This window comes from Apodemus sylvaticus, chromosome 17 (genome assembly GCF_947179515.1).
Source record: "Apodemus sylvaticus chromosome 17, mApoSyl1.1, whole genome shotgun sequence".
Taxonomy (NCBI): Eukaryota; Metazoa; Chordata; class Mammalia; order Rodentia; family Muridae; genus Apodemus; species Apodemus sylvaticus.
Genome location: NC_067488.1, coordinates 75,251,131 through 75,260,701, shown reverse-complemented (window position 1 = coordinate 75,260,701; position 9,571 = coordinate 75,251,131).

Sequence of the window (9,571 nt, the reverse complement as noted above, 5' to 3'; positions counted from 1 at the left end):
CAACCTCTATTTCCTTATAATGTGGTATGCGCACATATTCTTTCGAGAGAAAATTGTACAGTGCATTCTCTGTGAAAGATACACACTTAGTCATACATGCACCAACAAAGCACATAGAGTTACAACATGTTATTTAGGAAAAACAAGATAATTTTGCAAAATGAGGGATTTCTTCTCATCCAGTATAATTATTTCTAAATTATTCGTGGTTGTCTTTATTCTGCAAACGTGCATTTCCTTAAAATGTGGTATTTGCACATATTCTTCGGTGAGAAATTTGTAAAGTGCATTCTATGTGAAAGATACATGCTTAGTCATACACGCAACACCAAAGCACATAGAGTTACAATGTGTTCTTTAGGAAAAACAAGATAATTTCGCACAATGCGGCATTTCTTCTCGTCCAGATTAAATATTTCTAAAACATTCTTTGTTGTCTTTACTCTGCCACCCTGTATTTCCTTAAAAGGTGGCAGTAACACATATTCTTCTGAGAGAAAATTGAACAGTGCATTTTCTTTGGAAGATACACGCTTAGACATACACGCAACACCAAAGTACATAGAGTTACACCGTGTTGTTTAGGAAAAACAAGATAATTTTGCAAAATGAGGGATTTCTTCTCCTCCAGATTAAGTATTTCTCATATATTCATGGTTGTCTTTACTCTGCAACTCTGTATTTCCTTAAAATGTGGTATTCGCCCATGTACTTTCAAGAAAAAACTGTACAGAGCATTCTCTGTGGAAGATCAACGCTTAGACATACATGCAACACCAAAGCACATAGAGTAACAACGTGTTTTTTAGGAAAAATAAAATAAATTCACAAAATGAAGAATTTCTTCTTGTCCAGATTAAGTATTTCTAATACATTCGTGGTTATCTTTACTCTGCAATACTGTATTTCTTTTAAATACGGTATTCGCACATATACTCCCGAGAGAAAACTGTACAGTACATTCTCTGTGGAAGATACACGCTTAGACATACAGGCAACACCAAATCACATTGAGTTACAACGTGTTGTTTAGGAAAAAGAAGATAATTTCTCAAAATGAGGGAATTCTTCTCGTCCAGATTAAGTATTTCTAAAACATGTGTGGTTTTCTTTACTCTGCAACCCCGTATTTCCTTAAAATGATGTATTCGCACATATTCTTCCGAGAGAAAACTGTACAGTGCTATCTCAGTGGAAGATACATACTTAAACATACACGCACCACCAAAGCACATAGAGCTACATCGTATTGTTTAGGAAAAACAAGATAATTTCGCACAATTCGGGATTTCTTCTCGTCAAGATTAAGTATTTCTAAAATATTCGTGGTTGTCTTTACTGTGCAACACTGTATTTCCTTAAAATGTGTTATTCGCACATATACTTTGTGGAGAAAACTGTACAGTGCATTCTCTGTAGAACATATACGCTTAGACATACACGCAACCCCAAAGCACCTAGAGTTACAACGTGTTGTTTAGGAAAAACAAGATAATTTCGCAAAATGACTGATTTCTTCTCGTCCAAATTGGGTATTTCTAATACATTCGTGGTTGCCTTTATTCTGCCACACTGTATTTCCTTAAAATGTGGTATTCACACATATAGTTCAGAAATAAACTGTACAGTGCATACTCTGTGGAAGAAACACGCTTGGACATAAACCCAACACCAAAGCACATAGAGTTACTACGTGTTGTTTAGGAAAAACAAGATAATTTCGTATAATGCTGGATTTCTTCTCGTTTCTATTAAGTATTTCTAATACATTTGTGGTTTTCTTTATTCTGCAACACTGTATTTCCTTAAAATGTGTTATTTGCACATATAGTTCCCAAATAAAACTGTACAGTGCATTCTCTGTGGAAGACACACGCTTACACATACACACAACTCCAAAGCACATAGGGTTACAACGTGTTGCTTAGGAATACGAGATAATTTCGCAAAATGAGGGATTTAATCTCGTCCAGATTAAGAATTTATAAAACATTTGTGGTTGTCTTTACACTGCAACACTGTATTTCCTTAAAATATGGTATTCACAAATATTCTTCCGTGAGTAAACTGTACCGTGCATATTCTGTAGAAGATACACGCTTAGACATACACGCAACACCAAAGGACATAGAGTTACAACGTGGTGTTTAGGAAAAACAAGATACTTTTGCACAATGCGGGATTTCATCTCGTCCAGATTAAGTATTTCTAATACATTCATGGTTGTGTTTCACCTGCAACACTGTATTTCCTTAAAATGTGGTATTCACACATATTCTGCTGAGAGTAAACTGTACAGTAAATACTCTTTGGAAGATACACGCTTAGACATACAGGCAACACCAAAGCACATAGAATTACAACGTGTTGTTTAGGAAAAACAAGATAATTTGGCACAATGCAGGATTTCATCTCATGCAGATAAAGTATTTCTAATACATTTGTGGTTGTCTTTACTATGCAATACTGTATTTCCTTAAAATGTGGTATTCACACATATTTTTCAGAGAGAAAATTATACAGTGCATTCTCTGTGGAAGATATACGCTTAGACATACACACAACACCAAAGCAAATATAGTTGCAACGTGTTGTTTAGGTAAAACAAAATAATTTCTCAAAATGACTGATTTCTTCTCGTCCAGATTAATTATTTCTAATACATTCGTGGTTGTCTTTACTCTGCCTCACTGTATTTCTTTAAATTGTGGTATTCACACATATAGTTCAGCAAAAAACTGTACAGTGCATTCTCTGTGGAAGATACACGCTTAGACATACAGACAACACCAAAGCACATAGAGTTACAATATGTTGTTTAGGAAAAACAAGATGATTTCACACAATGCGGGATTTCTTCTATCCAGATTAAGTATTTCTAATACATTCGTGGTTGTCTTTATTCTGCATCACTGTATTTCATTAAAATGTGTTATTCGCACATATATTTGCATAAAAAAACTGCACAGTGCATTCCTTGTGGAAGATACACGCTTAGACATACAGACACCACCAAAGCACATAGAGTTACAATGTGTTGTTTAGGAAAAACAAGATAATTTGGCACAATGCGGGATTTCATCCCATCCAGATTAAGTATTTCTAATACATCCGTGGTTGTCTTTACCCTGCAACACTGTATTTCCTTAAAATGTGGTATTCGCACATATTCTTCCGAGAGAAAACTGTACAGGGTATTCTCTGTGGAAGATACATGCTTAGAAATACACACAACACCAAAGAACATAGAGTTAAAACGTTTTGTTTAGGAAAAACAAGATAATTTAGCAAAAAGAGGTATTTCTTCTCGTCCAGATTAAGTATTTCTAAAACTTTCATGTTTTTCTTTATTCTGCAGCCCTGTATTTCCTTAAAATGTGGTATTCGTACATATTTTTCAGAGAGAAAATTGAACAGAGCATTCTCTGTGGAAGATACATGCTTAGACATACATGCAACACAAAAGCAAACAGAGTTACAACATGTTGTTTAGGAAAAAAAGATAATATTGCAAAATGAGGTATTTCTTCTCGTCCAGATTAAGTATTTCTAATTCTTTCAAGGTACTCTTTACTCTGCCACAGTGTATTTCCTTAAAATGTGGTATTCACACATGTAGTTCAGAAAAAAAAACTGTTTGTTCAATCTCTGTGTAAGATACACGCTTAGACTTACAAGCAACACCAAAGCACATAGAATTACATCGTGTTCTGTAGGAAAAACAAGATAATTTCGCACAATGCAGGATTTCTTCTCGTAGCGATTAAGTATTTCTAATACATTCGGGGTTGTCTTTACTCTGCAACACTGAATTATTTTAAAATGTGATATTCGCAAATATTCTTCTGAGAGAAAATTGTACAGTGCATTCTCTGTGGATGATACACGCTTAGACATACACGCAACAGCAAAGCACATAGAGTAACAATGTTTTGTTTAGGAAAAACAAAATAATTTTGCAAAATGAGGCATTTCTTCTCGTCCAGATTAAGTATTTCTAACATATTCGTGGTTGTCTTTATTCTGCAACACTGTATTTCCTTAAAATGTGGTATTCGCACATATTCTTCTGAGAGAAAACTGTACAGTACATTCTCTTTGGAAGATACATTCTTAGACATACACCCAACACCCAAGCACATACCGCATGTTGTTTAGGAAAAACAAGATAACTTCGCACAATGAGGGTTTTATTCTCGTCCAATTTAAGTATTTCTAAAACATTGATGGTTGTCTTTACTCTGCAACCCTGTATTTACTTAAAATGAGGTATTCATTCATATTCTTCTGAGAGAAAACTGTACAGTGCATTCTCTGTGGAAGATACACGTTTAGACATACACGCAACATCAAAACACATAGAGTCACAAAGTGCTGTTTAGGTAAAACAAGATAATTTCGCACAATGCGGGATTTCATCTCTTCCAGATTATGTATTTCTAAAACATTCATGGTTGTCTTTACTCTGCAACCCTGTATTTACTTAAAATGAGGTATTCACTCATATTCTTCTGAGCGAAAACTGTACAGTGCATTCTCTGTGGAAGATAAACACTTTGACATACACGCACCACCAAAGCAAATAGAGTTACAACGTGTTGTTCAGGAAAAACAAGATAATTTCGCAAAATGACTGATTTCTTCTTGTCCATATTAGGTATTTCTAATACATTCGTGGTTGCCTTTACTCTGCCACACTGTATTTCCTTAAAATGTGGTATTCACACATATAGTTCAGAAAAAAATGTACAGTGCATTCTCTGTGGAAGAAACACGCTTAGACATACACCCAACACCAAAGCACATAGAGTTACTATGTGTTGTTTAGGAAAAACAAGATAATTTCGTATAATGCTGGATTTCTTTTCGTTTCTATTAAGTATTTCTTATACATTCGTGTTTTTCTTTATTTTGCAACACTGTATTTCCTTAAAATGTGGTATTCACAAATATTCTTCTGAGAGTAAACTGTACCGTGCATACTCTGTAGATGATACACGCTTAGACATACACGCAACACCAAAGGACATACAGTTACAACGTGTTGTTTAGGAAAAACAAGATAATTTTGCACAATGCGGGATTTCATCCCTTCCAGATTAAGTATTTCTAATACATTCGTGGTTGTGTTTCATCTGCAACACTGTATTTCCTTAAAATGTGGTATTCACACATATTCTTCTGAGAGTAAACTGTACAGTGCATACTCTGTGGAAGATACATGCTTAGACATACAGGCAACACCAAAGCACATAGAATTACAATGTGTTGTTTAGGAAAAACAAGATAATTTGGCACAATGCGGGATTTCATCTCGTCCAGATTAAGTATTTCTAATACAGTTGTGGTTCTCTTTACTATGCTATACTGTATTTCCTTAAAATGTGGTATTTGCACATATTTTTCAGAGAGAAAATTATTCAGTGCCTTCTCTGTGGAAGATACATGCTTAGACATACACACAACACCAAAGAACATAGAGTTAAAACGTGCTGTTTAGGAAAAACAAGATAATTTGGCAAAAAGAGGTTTTTCTTCTCGTCTAGATTAAGTATTTCTAAAACTTTCATGTTTTTCTTTATGCTGCAGCCCTGTATTTCCTTAAAATGTGGTATTCGCACATTTTTTCAGAGAAAATTGTACAGAGCATTCTCTGTGGAGGATACACACTTAGACATACACACAACACCAAAGCACATAGAGTTACAACATGTTGTTTAGGAAAAACAAGATAATTTCACACAATGTGGGATTTCTTCTATCCAGATTAAGTATTTCTAATACATTCATGGTTGTCTTTATTCTGCAACACTATATTTCCTTAAAATGTGGTATTCACGCATATTCTTCTGAGAGAAAACTTTACAGTGCATTCTCTGTGTAAGAAACATGCTTAGATAATATCGCAAAATGAGGGATTCCATCTCGTCCAGATTAAGTATTTCTAATACTTTCGTGGTTGTCTTTACTCTGCCACACTGTATTTCCTTAAAATGTGGTATTAGCACATATAAGTCAGAGAAAAACTGTACAGTTCAATCTCTCTGTAAGATACACGCTTAGACTTACACGCAACACCAACGCACATAGAGGTACATCGTGTTCTTTAGGAAAAACAAGATAATTTTGCACAATGCAGGATTTCTTCTTGTCGCGATTAAGTATTTCTAATACATTCGGGGTTGTCTTTATTCTGCAACACCGTATTTTTTTAAAATGTGGTATTCGCACATATTCTTCTGAGAGAAAATTGTACAGTGCATTCTCTGTGGAAGATACATGCTTAGACATACACGCAACAGCAAAGCACATAGAGTAACAATAACAATGTTTTGTTTAGGAAAAACAAGGTAATTTCGCAAAATGAGGCATTTCTTCTCGTCCAAATTAAATATTTCTAAAACATTCGTGGTTGTCTTTACTCTGCAATCCTGTATTTCCTTAAAATGAGGTATTCACACATATTCTTCTGAGAGAAAACTGTACAGTGCATTCTCTGTTGAAGATCCATTCTTAGACATACACCCAACAGCAAATCACATAGAGTTACAACGTGTTGTTTAGGAAAAACAAGATAATTTCGCACAATGAGGTATTTCTTCTCGTCCAGATTAAGTATTTCTAATACATTCGTGGTTGTCTTTATTCTGCAACACTGTATTTCCTTAAAATGTTGTATTCACACATATTCTTCTGAGAGAAACTGTACAGTGCATTCTCTGTGGAAGATACATTCTTAGACATACACCCAACACCAAAGCACATAGAGTTATGACGTATTGTGTAGGAAAAGCAAGATAACTCCGCACAATGAGAGATTTATTCTCGTCCAAATTAAGTATTTCTAAAATATTCGTGGTTGTCTTTACTCTGTAACCCTGTATTTACTTAAAATGAGGTATTCACTCATATTCTTCTGAAAGAAAACTATGCAGGGCATTCTCTGTGGAAGATACACGCTTAGACATACAGGCAACACCAAATCACATTGAGTTACAACGTGTTGTTTATGAAAAAGAAGATAATTTCTCAAAATGAGGGATTTCTTCTCGTCCAGATTAAGTAGTTCTAAAACATTCGTGGTTGTCTCTACTTTGCAACACTGTATTTCCTTAAAATGCTGTATGCACACATATTCTTCTGATAGAACATTGTACAGTGCATTCTCTGTGGAGGATACACGCTTAGACATATAAGCAACACCAAAACACATAGAGTTACCACGTGTTGTTTAGGAAAAACAAGATAATTTCCCAAAATGCGGGATTTCTTCTCCTCCAGATTAAGTATTTCTCATATATTCATGGTTGTCTTTGCTCTGCAACGCTGTATTTCCTTAAAATGTGGTATTCGCACATGTACTTTCAAGAGAAAACTGTACAGAGAATTCTCTGTGGAAGATCAACACTTAGACATACATGCAACACAAAAGCACATAGAGTAACAACGTGTTTTTTAGGAAAAATAAAATAATTTCACAAAATGAGGGATTTCTTCTCATCCAGATTAAGTATTTCTAATACATTCGTGGTTGTCTTTAGTCTGCAATACTGTATTTCTTTTAAATAAGGTATTCACACATATACTCCCGAGAGAAAACTGTACAGTACATTCTCTGTGGAAGATACACACTTAGACATACAGGCAACACCAAATCACATTGAGTTACAACGTGTTGTTTATGAAACAGAAGATAATTTCTCAAAATGAGGGATTTCTTCTCGTCCAGATTAAGTATTTCTAAAACATGCGTGGTTTTCTTTACTCTGCAACCCTTTATTTCCTTAAAATGATGTATTCGCACATATTCTTCCGAGAGAAAAGTGTACAGTGCTGTCTGTGGAAGATACACAATTAGACATACACACACCACCAAAGCACATAGAGCTACATCATATTGTTTCGGAAAAACAAGATAATTTCGCACAATGCGGGATTTCTTCTCGTCAAGATTAATTATTTCTAAAACATTCATGGTTGTCTTTACTCTGCAACACTGTATTTCCTTAAAATGTGGTATTCGCCCATATACTTTCAAGAGAAAACTGTAGAGTGCATTCTCTGTGGAAGGTACACAATTAGGCATACATGCAACACCGAATGACATAGAATTATAACGTGTTGTTTAGGAAAAACAAGATAATTTCACACAATGTGGGATTTCTTCTCGTCCAGATTAAGTGTTGCTAATTAATTCGTGGTTGTATTTATTCTGCAAAACTGTATTTCTTTAAAATATGGTATTCGCACACATACTCCTGAGAGAAAACTGTACAGTGCATTCTCTGTGGAAGATTCATGCTTAGACATACACGCAACACCAAAGCACGTAGAGTTACAACCTGCTGTTTAGGAAAAACAATATAATTTCGCACAATACCGGATTTATTCTCGTAGTGATTAAGTATATCTAATATATTCCTGGTTGTCTTTACTCTGCAACACTGTATTTCCTTAAATGTGGTATGCACACATATTCTTCCAATAAAAAATTGTAGAGTCCATACTCTGTGGAAGATTCACGCTTAGACATACATGCAACACAAAAGCACATAGAGTTACAATGTGTTGTTTAGGAAAAACATGATAATTTCGCACAATGTGGGATTTCTCCTTGACTCTATTAAGTATTTCTAATACATTCGTGGTTGTCTTTATTCTGCAACACTGTATTTCCTTAAAATGTAGTATTCGAACATATAGTTCTAAAAGAAAACTGTACAGTGCTTTCTCTTTGGAAGTTAGATGCTTAGACATACACGCAACACCAAAGCACATAGAGTTACAACGTATTGTTTAGGAAAAACAAGATAAGTTCGCACAATGCGGGATTTCTTCTCATCCAGATTAAGTATTTCTAATATATTATTGGTTGTCTGTACTCTGCAACACTGTATTTCTTTTAAATATGGTATTCACACATATACTCTCAAGAGAAAACTGTACAGTGCATTCTCTGGAAGATAAATGCTAAGGCATACACACAACACCAAAACACATTGAGTTACAATGTGTTGTTTAGAAAAACAAGGTAATTTCACCAAATGAGGCATTTCTTCTTGTCCAGATTAAGTATTTCTAAAACATGCATAGTTGTCTTTACTCTGCAACACTGTATTTCCTTAAAATGATGTATTTGCCCATGTTCTTCTGAGAGAAAACTGTACAGTGCATTCTCCGTGGAAGACACCCACTTAGACATACACGCAACACCAAAGCACAAAGAGTTACAACGTGTTGTTTAGGAAAAACAAGATGATTTCTCAAAATGAGGGATTTGTTCTTGCCCAGATTAAGTATTACTAATATATTCATGGTTGTCTTTACTCTGTCACACTGTATTTCCATAAAATGTGGTATGCGCACATATTCTTCCAAGAGAAAATTGTACAGTGCATACTCTGTAGAAGATACACACTTAGACATACACACAACACCAAAGCACATAGAGTTACAACATATTGTTTAGGAAAAACAAGATAAGTTCGCACAATGCGGGATTTCTTCTCATCCAGATTAAGTATTTCTAATATATTATTGGTTGTCTTTACTCTGCAACACTGTATTTCTT